This window comes from Coenobita brevimanus, chromosome 2, assembly GCF_032717465.1.
Source record: "Coenobita brevimanus isolate Jiangsu-jjx chromosome 2, ASM3271746v2, whole genome shotgun sequence".
In the NCBI taxonomy this organism is placed as follows: domain Eukaryota; kingdom Metazoa; phylum Arthropoda; class Malacostraca; order Decapoda; family Coenobitidae; genus Coenobita; species Coenobita brevimanus.
Genome location: NC_136955.1, coordinates 43,948,383 through 43,960,838, shown reverse-complemented (window position 1 = coordinate 43,960,838; position 12,456 = coordinate 43,948,383).

Below are 12,456 nucleotides of genomic sequence, written 5' to 3'. Positions count from 1 at the left end.
CCAACCTTATGACACTAATCCTCACCACATCCATCATCACCAGACTCAACATTGCATCCGCTCCTTTCATCACGCCCATCGTCATCACGGCCTCCCTCACCACCACGCCAACCATCACACCACCCACCCTCATGACACCCATCTTAATGACACATCCTCATCACACCCATCCTCACCAAACTTAACAATGCATCAGCTCTTCTCATCACTCCCATCTTCATCACAACCACCCACATTACCACTCCCACCACCACACCACCCACCATCATCACATCCATCCTAACGTTACCAGTCCTCATCACAACCATCACCACCAAACCCAACATTGCATCCACTCTTCTCATGACGCCCATGGTCATCACAACCACCTTCACCACCACTACACTCCTCACAACATCCACCCTAACGACTATTCTAACTGTACCATTCATTATGTTGTTAACGTTCAGCATTCTCTCTCTTTCTCTCTCTCCGCCACACCGGTCATCACCATCGTCATCACACTCATTTCCTTACCCTTATTTTCATCACAAGCTCCCTCATCACACCCATTTTCATCACCTTCACCTTCACCATACCCATATATTATCAGTCTTCTTTTAAATCTCACTGTGGTATCTCTCTCATCACACTTATCCTCATCACAGCTGCCCTTATTACGCCCACCTGCATCACATTGACCCTCATCATACCTGCCCTCATCACATCTACCCTCATGACACCCACTCTCATCACTCACTCTCGTTACAGCTGCTCTCATCACACTCACTCTCATCACAGCCACTCTCATCATAACCACTCTTATCACTCACTCTCATTACAACTGTTCTCGTCACTCTCACGCTCATCAGACCCACCCTCATCACATTCATGTTCATCACACCCACTCTCGTCACACGCTCATCACACCCACCCTCACCATACCCACTCTCATCAAGCTCACTCTCATCCCACCCACTCTCATCACACTCACCCTCATCACACGCACTCTCATCACACTCACGCTCATCATACCCACTCATCGCATCGACGCTCATCACACCCACCCTCATCACACCCTTTCTCATCGACACCCATAATCACCAGGCTCATCCTTATCACGCGCCCCCTCATCACATCCATCATTATAACAGCCACCATCATCACATCCATCCCAGTCCTCACCAGGCAAATCCTCATAAAGCCTTTCATTCTCCCTGTTTTCTTGATTACCCATTCTTATCATAACCCACTACATCATCGCCCCTCACCTCAATGCTCACCCTCCAAGGCGTTTCAGTTCTGACCCTTGAAGTTTTACCAGGTATCTGTACACCAATCCTCACGTCAGGAATTAATGCTAGTCCTTTTCATCAGTACCTCACAGGGACATAAAGCGCTTACCTGGTCACTCTCAGCATCAGTCATATATATAAGCTTTTACATAAACTCCTTTCAGTATCCACACCTTACTCTGTCATTATTATTGCAAAACTTACTAGGACCATGCAAACATCTTTATCACCTGGAACGTAATTAAACAGTCAGTAATGCTGCATTTGTACAGACATCATGCTCACTTAACATTCATCATCCAGTTTGTAAAATCAGCATATAGTAATCTGTTTTGAGACTATTTCCTCCACCCAGTCCAAACTCAGAAAAAACAGCAATATTTCTCTCTCTATTAATACCTTGTAGACAAAATACTCACCACGAAGGCTATAACAATAAATTTCAGTACTATTGCAATATGTAGTATGTCCATGCCATTGTAACATTAAATACCAAGACCAATATCTCCACTACTACCACATAAATCGCCACTCCAGCATCATCAACAGTTTCATCACCACCAACATTTTTTCAGCAATAATATCATCATCGTCATCATCATCATCATCATCATCATCATCATCATCATCAATCACTCATCACCAGTCTCACCAGCATTACTTCCATTGCCCATTTTGGCCACAAGACAGAGCCCAACTTCCACTCTCCTTTCTTCATTATTCTTCCATCATTAAGAAATACACTGACCCATAAACCATTTCCACGGTCGACTGTCATCCTTACTATCATCATCGGTATCATCACTCTAGTATTAGTATTTCATTCTTAACAAGTTTGCTCACACCTTTCACTATGTTCTGTTCATTAGCTATATTTTCCTCATCAAATATTTGGGTACCTTACTTATATCTATCGCTATCTCCTTACTAGTCATCTTCATTAATATTTGCACCACCATTGTTTATTCCGTCACTGTTCAACATTAACATTTTCATCAATATCGCCAATCTCTACCATTTCTGTATCCATCACCAATGTCTTCGTAATACCATTGTTACTATACCAGTGGCACCATTCTTTCACCATCATTACAAAGCAGGCTACTACCATCACTCCTGCCACCATCAGACAACCTACTATCATCACCACTACTATTATTAAACCACTTACTACCATCACCAATATACTCAGTACCACCACATTTACCATCACCAAAGCACTCACTACCATCACTCCTGCCATAACCAAACCATCAGCTCCCATCAGTACTCCCATCACCAAGCTACCTACTGACATCACTCCTACCATCACAACCATAGCCAAACTGCACACTAGCAAGGCAAACCACTTATTATCATCAGTTTTACCTGCATAACCATTCCATTTGTTTTCAACATAGGCATTCTGTACTTAATCATCAGCTCTCATTTCAGCCATTTCCCCTATCTACCCCATAATTTCCACGTCATCTCCACTACCTCCATGAGACCTACTGTTCCTTCCACGTCCTCATCACTACCATTCATTACCATCCAGATAACCATTTCCATTATTTTCATCATTACCATTACTGCACCTACCATTATAACTATCTTCATCACTACCATCACCACCATACCTTAAAGACATCAATACTCTGTAAAATCTTCTATTAACAGTACCAATATTACCAGCAGCTAAACACATCATCACCGCCATTATCACCACTTCACCACCACAAGCATTATCACCACCATCACCACCTCCACTATTGATAAAGACAACGCCACTGACACTGACACCACTAGCATCTCCATCATTACCACTAGCATCACAACTACCACCACCACCAATACCACCATTATCACTAACATCGCCATCACCACCACCTCCACCGCCACCATGCAATCACCATTAATACCACCATACCACCACCACCAGCACCATACCACCAACGCCACTATCACCACCATCACCACCATATAATCACCATCAATAGAATATGTCACCACCATGCCACCAACATTACCATACTACCATCACTACCACCACCACCACCACCATACTACCACCACCCATAGCAAGATGCCAGCACCATTACCATCAATGTCGCTACTACCACCACCACTACCATCAGCATCATATCACCGCAATTACTACCATCTTATACCAAGGCCATCACTACCACAATACCATCACCACCACCATGCTGCAACCACCGCAACCACCATACCACCATCATCACCATCTTACAATCATAGGCACCACACCACCATCACCACTACAACCATCAAAGTTCCACCAACATATTAATATTATGACTACCACTGTGCCATCACCATCATCTTTACCACCACCACCATACCACATCTCCCATACCACCACCATAACAACACAACCACCACCACTACCACCACATTTCCTTACCAACACCACCAATTCCACACCAACATCACCACTACCAAAACCAGCACCACCATACCCATACCACCACCACCACCACCACCACCACAACCACCACTACCACCACCATCACTACCACCCCAACCAACATTACGAAAACGACCAGCCTTTACTACGACCACCCAACCATTCTCTCCCCCAGCCACGACCATCTCATTCTCGTCAATTTCACCCTGACCGACACTGGAACGTTTGTGATTAAAAATAATAAAAAAGTTTTCTAGTAAGTGTAAGGTGAATCATTTCTTTTGTAGTGGTGACTCTCCCGTGTGTGTTTGTGTACGTGCGTGGCGTGGCGTGCGAGGTCGTACTTGTGGTGTGTGTCGTACCGAAGCCGTACATGTAGGGTCGCCGTGCAAGTGCTTCTCTAACAATGAACCAAAAATATCAAGAGAGCAGAGTGGGTTCCGTGAGAGAGGGTGCTCTGCCTCCAGACACTCGCTAAGCTAATTTGTTGCAGTCAGTGTACATACTTGCATTTATATTAGACCTCTGTAATAGGTACATTCTATAGTAAGTAGCCGAGATATGAAATTAGGATATTTTCATACACCGTGCTCACTCAAAGTCCTGACTTCTTCTTTCATGGTTTATGATAGTTGTACCGTTGGCTATTTTTCGATACTTGTGATAATTATGGTGCTGTGTGGTCACCGATTCGTATCCCTGCAGAAAATCCCTTTATTATTCCACCAATCAAAATCTGTTTCGTGGGTATTGACCGTGATTGTGGCGTCCTCTGACCACCCCCACCCCCCCACCCACCCCCGCCCTCCGCTGTGTCAGGTGCTGCCAGACCTCTTGACTCTCCCGTTGTTTTATACTGTTTCTGTTGACGATCTTGTTCAAACTTTTGTAGCTTGTGTTTTAGCAAGCCTACGAAAGCCATTTTGCGTGTAATGTTTGTAATACACCAAACGTTCCCTCATTGTTGTGGTGAGACATTTGACCTACTAGGAGAAAGACTGAGCCCTTGACCCCCTTGTTGCGGACGTCTCTCAGCACCAGGACCCGCCCCCCCTCCCCCAGGACACACTGCCCCCCTCCCCCTCCCTTCCATACCCTAACGCTGCTCCCCCGGACCCCCGCCCCCCTGGCCCACCATCATGGCCCTGGTGCGCCTTGGCCCACCAGTGGCCCGGTGGCCCCCTTGCGGAAACATGAGCCCTTTCTCAGAGGTCGGTTGCGACAGATCAGAAGGGGAAAAGTCTGGCCTCGGTGCCTAGAGGTATAACTCACCTAATTCAAACCAACCCCTGAAACAACCTTCACATCACCGTCTTCTGCAAATCACCGCTGTTATGGTCTGGCACTGAATTAATACTAAATCCCTGCTTACGAAACTGGCCATTGTATTCATTGGTAGACTGCGATAGGGGCTCGAGGTTAGCCTCCACTTCTGATCACATCGCCGCCAGAAGGGCTGGGAAGAAGAGTCTAGCGGAGCAGCCAAGTAAAGCTAATTTTAGGGGAGACTTCATCAGTGAGAGACTAGGATAATTCGTAGCTTGGAACTACTTACGAAGTAAAAGTAAAAAAAATGTCAGGTACCAGAAAATTTTATACAAATAGAAAATATTGATATGTAAAGCAGATATATAAAAAAAAATCAATACTATAACTGTATGTGTGTGTCTGTGGTTATATGTATGGTATAAGCACAAACATACACGTACGCACAACCACATCTAGGGGCCCCTAAAGCCCCATGTTAGCCTAGACGAGAAATTGTTAGCAACATGTGGGTTTTGGGTGTGATGAAAACGCTTATTTCCTGCAAGATGTTGAATATATGTGATAATAAAGATGGTTTGATCGTTGTTGTGTCACTCCATAATCCTTACGGTGGTGCTTGGGAGGGGCGCCTTCACATAGTGGCACCATTATAGGCAGGCGGATGATTTGCCAGGCATTCTTGCTAGTAACAGCCTATTTGTTCAACTTAGGACGGACCACTAGTAATGAAGAGGCAGATGAAAGCTGTCTCACACTTCCAGTTTGAAAAGTATCTCCTGACCTTAAAAAAATCGTCTGGAAACAGCAAGATTTAATGTACACGAAATCAGAGTGAACGGGAAACTTACCATGTACTCCATCTGGGGCTGATGCTGGTGCCTCATTTAGACAAGAAGCAAATGCAGGTTGGCGATCTGCTGGGCTAAGGTGAGGCGCTCCAACCGGACTGAGCCTTGAGTCGTTTATGTTCGAAGGCTGGTTGGAATTTATTGTTCAAAAAATGCTATTCAGGGACCTGTGAGGCTGGTAATTCTAACCTAAAATGACGAGACTGAGTAGCCTAGATCTGGACCTTAACGCTCTCAATGGGGAAAAAAAGGATTGGATGATGGATGGATGTAGATATCAGGACCACTTTAAATCCAGAGGACTACTGATTTTCTGTGGCTGTTTGTCTGAATGACTGCTTGTATGATTTTATTAATTTCTAACCTTACTCCACCTGCTCCTCCCCCTTCTCTTCATCATCATCCAGATCTCTTTTTTCCTCACGAAGTTCGGGCGAAGTGGGATTAAGAGAGCCAGAGGAAAAAAGCAGAATGAGATAGAACCAAAGTTTGCCAAGTTGGATGAGGCACACTCCCAGTCACTGACATCTGAAAAAAGTCGTCTAAGTAACAGGAATATTATATAGGGTAAGCCTTGCCCCCAGACAGAAAGGGACAACAATTTCAGGTTCTTATGACGCCCTATCAACTTAGGAAAATCGTCTGGCGTTAGCTGGGGTGTATACTAAAGCTGTCCTTGCCATGAGAGGGTCAATCGTTGCAATAAGAGGGGTCTTTAAGCTAATTGATGTAAAGAATATGTAGAATAGTCGAGATTGCTGTTGCTATGAGAGAATTATTATAGGGAAGAAAAATAATTAAAACAAGATTTTTTTTTTTCTCTCATCTATTTCTATCTATCTGTCTATCTATCTTAAATTATTTGTCATTCTGTCCATCCTCCTATGTAGCTGTCAATCTTTATATATCTAGCTCTCAGTCTATCATTTATCTGTCTATCTATTTATCTATCAACGAACCTGCCTATCTATCAATTTATTATCCATCCCAGCTCACTACTACAGCAATGAAGACGAACACTGCAAAGAAAACGATGGAAAATCAAATTACATGTAAAATAAGACAGTCTCCCTTACTTTCCTCACAACTCTTCCCGCTCTCAACAGATGGCGCGGACGTCGGAATACTGCAGTCAATAGGACGCTGATATCCCCGTTCGTGTTACTGTAGCTGCTGTTGTTATTGCCCTGGGATCAGCTGAAATGTGAACCCGGTGGACTGCAAGCTTCACCACTTCATTCCTTTTACCTTCGGGAGATTTTATTTAGCTTAGAGATGACTTTTTCAAATGGATGGGGTTTAATACAGGATGGTCCGTATACTCACGAAGCCTAATGCTCCACTTTCACTCCCCTGGCCAATTTCTTTTGTGCTTCTGGGGACGGCTCAGGGAATGTTATCAGTACTACCCTTCATCATTTGTTCATTTCGTACTCCAAATGTCACAACCACCACCACACCACACCATTTGACTGTTGCTAGCTCTATTTACGGGTCACCATGTGTAGCCTCCAGTAAACCTGTTCACGAAGAGCTCTTTCTAAGGCTGAATAAAATCTTACAGTGGTAGAATAATGAAAGGGTTGAGTTGCCTTCTACAGTACACCATCCTCCTTTCAAGGGATAGGAAAGTAGCTAAGGGACATTTGTATTACCAGGCACTACAGTTGCTGAGCTATATCGGTGCCACCACGTGAAGGCACTCCCTCTCCAAACCTGTGTTTCTGTCTGTTTCGTACCTGATGCCTTAATCCCGTAAGGAGTGGCCACTAACAGATTAACTTTACGTCGCCTTGTTCTCTGGCATGTGGCTTCTCTCTCTCTCTCTCTCTCTCTCTCTCTCTCTCTCTCTCTCTCTCTCTCTCTCTCTCTTTTCAAACTCAACTCTTCCCTCCTTTTTCTCTTCTTTTTCTCCTTCCTCATTCTTCTCCCTCTTTCCTTTCTTAAGAAATCACCTCTTAAGAAATCACCTCTTGCCTCCAACTCTCCTTCCTTCCAGATTCTTCCTTTCCTATCTTCCTGCCTTTTCCCATAGGCCTCCCACCTTCAATCATATTTTCCTCTATGCTTCTTGAACATTTAGTTTTATTTATTTTTCTATGCAGAGAAGAAGGAATGAAAAGCAAGAAGCCGAACAGATTGTGTACCGGCCGAACACAACCACTTTCAAAATAAGTGGCCAGTACATTGAAATTAAAGTTTATGAATATATGAAATATTTGCGGAACTGTTATTAGTAGTACATCTGAAAAAAAAAAAAAAGGTAACAAATAAATGGACCTAATATAAAGAGGTGTCCATACTATAACTTGAAGAAGGGTGGAAAATGTACATGGTAGCCTTAACCCCTCAATTTATGAGACATCAAATTCATGGCTCTGCTGTGGATGTTTAAGTTTTCTGGGAAGATGAGTATTTTCCTGAGAGGACGTCGTGGAAACACATGGGTGTAGCTGGTGGTCCTGTATTAATGCACTGCCTCTCCATATATGCTACACGACACCAGGGAGACTAGACTTGTTCCAGGTCTGGGCCGGGCTTGAAAAATACTTGAAAACCAGACAATGGCCATGCTGGACCCAGTCTCAGAAGTAAAATACTATGCCAGAACTTGGGTGAAGTCCACTCCCAGACTTATATCCAAACTTACACCTGGACTTGCACCAAGACTTGCACCCCTGAAAGTATTAAAACTTTCAGGTGGTTTCAAGGTAATTAATAAGATGAAAGTATTATACCTAAATGTGAAAAATTAAAATTTTCATAGGAGTATTTCACGGATTTAGATAATGCAGCTGCCCTTTGACCACCCTACTCTTTAGTTGTTAAGGTGATACTGCATAGGATAAGAATTAATCGCCTTATTTCATAATTACTAAACAGTTTTTAGTATCAGAGAAGTGTACGTGACTGCATAATCTTATCCAAGGGTGGCAAGCTGCTGACACAACTGTTTTGCACTGCTCCTCACACAGCTGCTCTGTATTTCTCATATTTCACAACTTTCATGGAAAATATCACTTTCAGAACATTACTGGCAAAGGTCTAATACATCAAAATACCTTTTAGGGGATTGGAGGTCGATATGTTAACTCAATGGGACTAGGAGAAGACAAAGCTCCAGGCTGGCAGACACGACCTTGCCCTTGAGAAATTCAGAGAGAGAGAGAGAGAGAGAGAGAGAGAGAGAGAGAGAGAGAGAGCGTCTTACCTCAGCAGGGCTCAACCTCCCTTTAGGGACCCGTATGATAAACTTTTGAACCACCTATGCTATTTCATTTTAGTAGGGTGGGTAAATATTACAAAATATATAGGAACTCATTGGTAATATATTAGTCTCAAGTGTCACCGTTCAACTGAAAAAAATAAGTATTGAGTTGCTGCAAAGAATACATAACATCATGATAATAATGCATAAAAATATGGGATATTAGCGTGAGGTGTAAAAATATTATTGACATTCACTTTCAATCTGCACAATCATTCTCGCAAGGAGGGTGGGTGGGTGGGACAAAGGGACCAAACTCAATATCCGTTTAGTTCGAGAGGGCTGAATGCACTGCAATTAAAAGCCTGGAGGTCATAGGCAGAGGAAAACACAGACAAGGATGGACAGAGTGAACTTACTGCATAGATGAAGTGGCTGTCTTACGATTATTGTTACAGGACCGTTTGTTACATCAGAAATATAACATAATTCCTTCATTTTATCTTAGCCAGATTTTCGTCATTTTCCAGCTCATTTCTCGTACCTCAGTGGCGGAAGAAGACAATACTTCAGTTCTGCACTCTTTCCATTATACTTCTCAGCCCTTCCACCCGTTAACATACTTTATATTTCATTCCTGCTGTCTATGGACGATGAAATTCAACTTAAGAAGGATCTGTTCCAGTGTATTGGTTATTTAGGCATATATTACTTCCTCCAGTTAGATAATTTTCTCCTTAGCTGAATTAAATATTCTAGAAGTATCAAAATCAAAACAGAAAATGCGTCATGGGGAAGAAAAAATTAGTAACCAGCAACATAATGGTGTTTGTTACTACACCTCAGCATAGAAGATAGAGCGACGGCAATTTTTCGCCTGAGTGAAGTGAACAGAGTGTGAAAATTCTAAAGCCTTTGAAATATGAGACCATTTGACTCGTATGGCTTATCGTGTCGTTTAGAAAGGCTCCAACATGCTTGCATGCGTCGGCCTTGGTCATCTATGGTGGCTTTTCATCCTGCTTAATCTCTGGCAGCCTCCCTATTCAGTCCCTTTTCTCTGAGGTCACAGGGATGAGGGACTGTAACTGCGATTATGGCTTTTGATAACCTGCAGCATAGTAATAGGGAAAAAAATCAAATTATAATGACATCACTTGTGCCTGATTCCGGAATAGGCATAGTAGGCATGTGTCTAGATGCCCTGAAGTATATACAGTAAGTTCCAAAGTTTTGATAATTGTGTACTGGAAAATAATATAATTTGTCATCATCATTACCATCACTCTGGCCTCTTGTACCTTCCAAGCATGTGATTTACGGGGGAGGCGGTGGCTGAATCGGTAGAGAGGCGGCCTGCAGTCCTAATGGACCCAGGATCGAATCCCGGCTGGGGCAGGGAACAGTTTAAGGATTTGAATTTCCTAAAAGCAGACTTTCCTGATCTACCAGATGACCCGCCGACATGTCGTAAAAGTACCGCCGCTAATACCAATGCACCAGTCCTGTATGAGACAGCCCTAGCATATATTCAATATGGACGGTGGGTGTTAGCGCCGAAGTGGTGACATGTGGAGGTGTAGGAGGACTACTGGGCCTTGGGATAGGTAACTGCCCCCGAGAAATAGGCCCTGAGCCTTTGCCCAGAGTCGGACACGTAAAAAAAAAAAGGAAAAAAAAAAGTAAGAGAATGCATTGTAGGCTTAGGGGAATGGGCCAGACAGTCATTCACGTGCCAAAAAAGCTCACGGAATCCTTGCTCTGCCTCACAGACCTAACCATCTGCATGTTTCTTTTCATTTTTCGTTGGAGCTGCGCTCCTGGCCAACAGGTTAAGTCTGATGATAATTAAAAAGTGAGGCGTGTCAAAGTGATGCTACACACCCTTCTGTACTTTATTCATTCAGCCGACTTGATCTCTTGTCACTCTCGTATCTTCTTAAATTATATAAATAAATAAATAAATGAGGATGGTAGTGAATTTTTCTCTTTGAAGGTTGGGTTGAAACAGGGATGTGTCATGTCTCCATGGTTGTTCAATCTGTACATGGATGGGATAATAAAAGAGATACAAGGTAGGGCAGTGGATGTTGGAGTGGCCCTGGTGAGAGAGGGTAGTGTTTGGAAACTCCCTGTACTGTTGTTTGCAGATGATACTGTGCTGTTAAGTGAAGACGAAGGGGAGCTGCAAGGCTTGGTGGATGAGTTTGGGAGAGTGTGTAAGAAACGGAATCTAATGGTGAATGTAGGGAAGAGTAAAGTGATGGTCTTTGAGAGAGGTGAAGTCAGTGAATGTACAGTGAGGTTGGATGGTGAGGATATTGAAAATGCGAGTACGTTTAAGTACTTGGGGAGTGTGATGCGTAAGGACGGAAGTTTAGAGGGAAAGTGCTTGAAAGGGTACAACAACGAAGAAAGGTTGCTGGTTCCTTGAAAGCAGTGATAAGAAACAGGGAAGTGAGCATGGATATGAAAAAGTTACTACATGACAGTATTGTGATACCAGCTCTAACGTATGGAAGTGAAACTTGGACGTTATTGGAAGGACACTAGTCAAGAGTGAGAGCAGTGGAAATGAGTTATTTAAGAGGAGCCTGTGGAGTCACATGGAGAGACAGGCTGACAAATGAGGATATAAAGGAGCGTTGTGGTGTGGATGTGGATGTGATAGGAAGCATTAGGAGGAACACACTGAGGTGGTTTGGCCATGTGGAGAGGATGGAGGGTGAGAGACTGACGAGGAGAGTGTGAGTGAGGTGGAGGGAAGGGGAGGCCGAGGATGAGATGGAAGGATGGAGTGGAGAGGTATATGAGAGAGGGGTGTGTGAGTTGGGAGCAGGGCAGTGAAATGGTGGGGGACAGGGCGACGTGGAGACGATTTGTTTGTGGCCACCCCGTACGGGATTAAGGCGTCTGGTAATAGATAGATAGATAGATAAATAAATAAATAAATTGCATATGCATATACATACACATATAATTCACCTTCCAGTAATATCTATCTATCTTGTCGGCCAACCACGTCTCTCCCCACCACTCACTCGATTCCGGGCTATCCACAGGTAAGTCAACACTGAGTGACAACACAGATGATTCCAAAGGACCGAGCAACTCTTTAATAAGCCTGGTGGTAAGCATATAACCCCCTTATTCCCGGCGGGTGTAGCCAGAAGGGAAGGAGTTTGGCAAGGGCTAGCCTGCCGCTATACTCTGTTTTAACTCGTTGGCAAAACTCTGACCTCACCCCATCCTTGGCTGTGAAAAGAGGTATGGCTAATGATGATGATGATGATGATGATGATGATGATCATGATTTTTAAAAATGCAGTCAGGTAGATTTTTTGTTGATTTTCTTTGTGTTGATTTGGTGCAGTGTCTGTCACAATCTACCTTACCTACCTGCATCGATTTTTAGTACCCAATGCATTGGTTGTGTCAAAACAACGA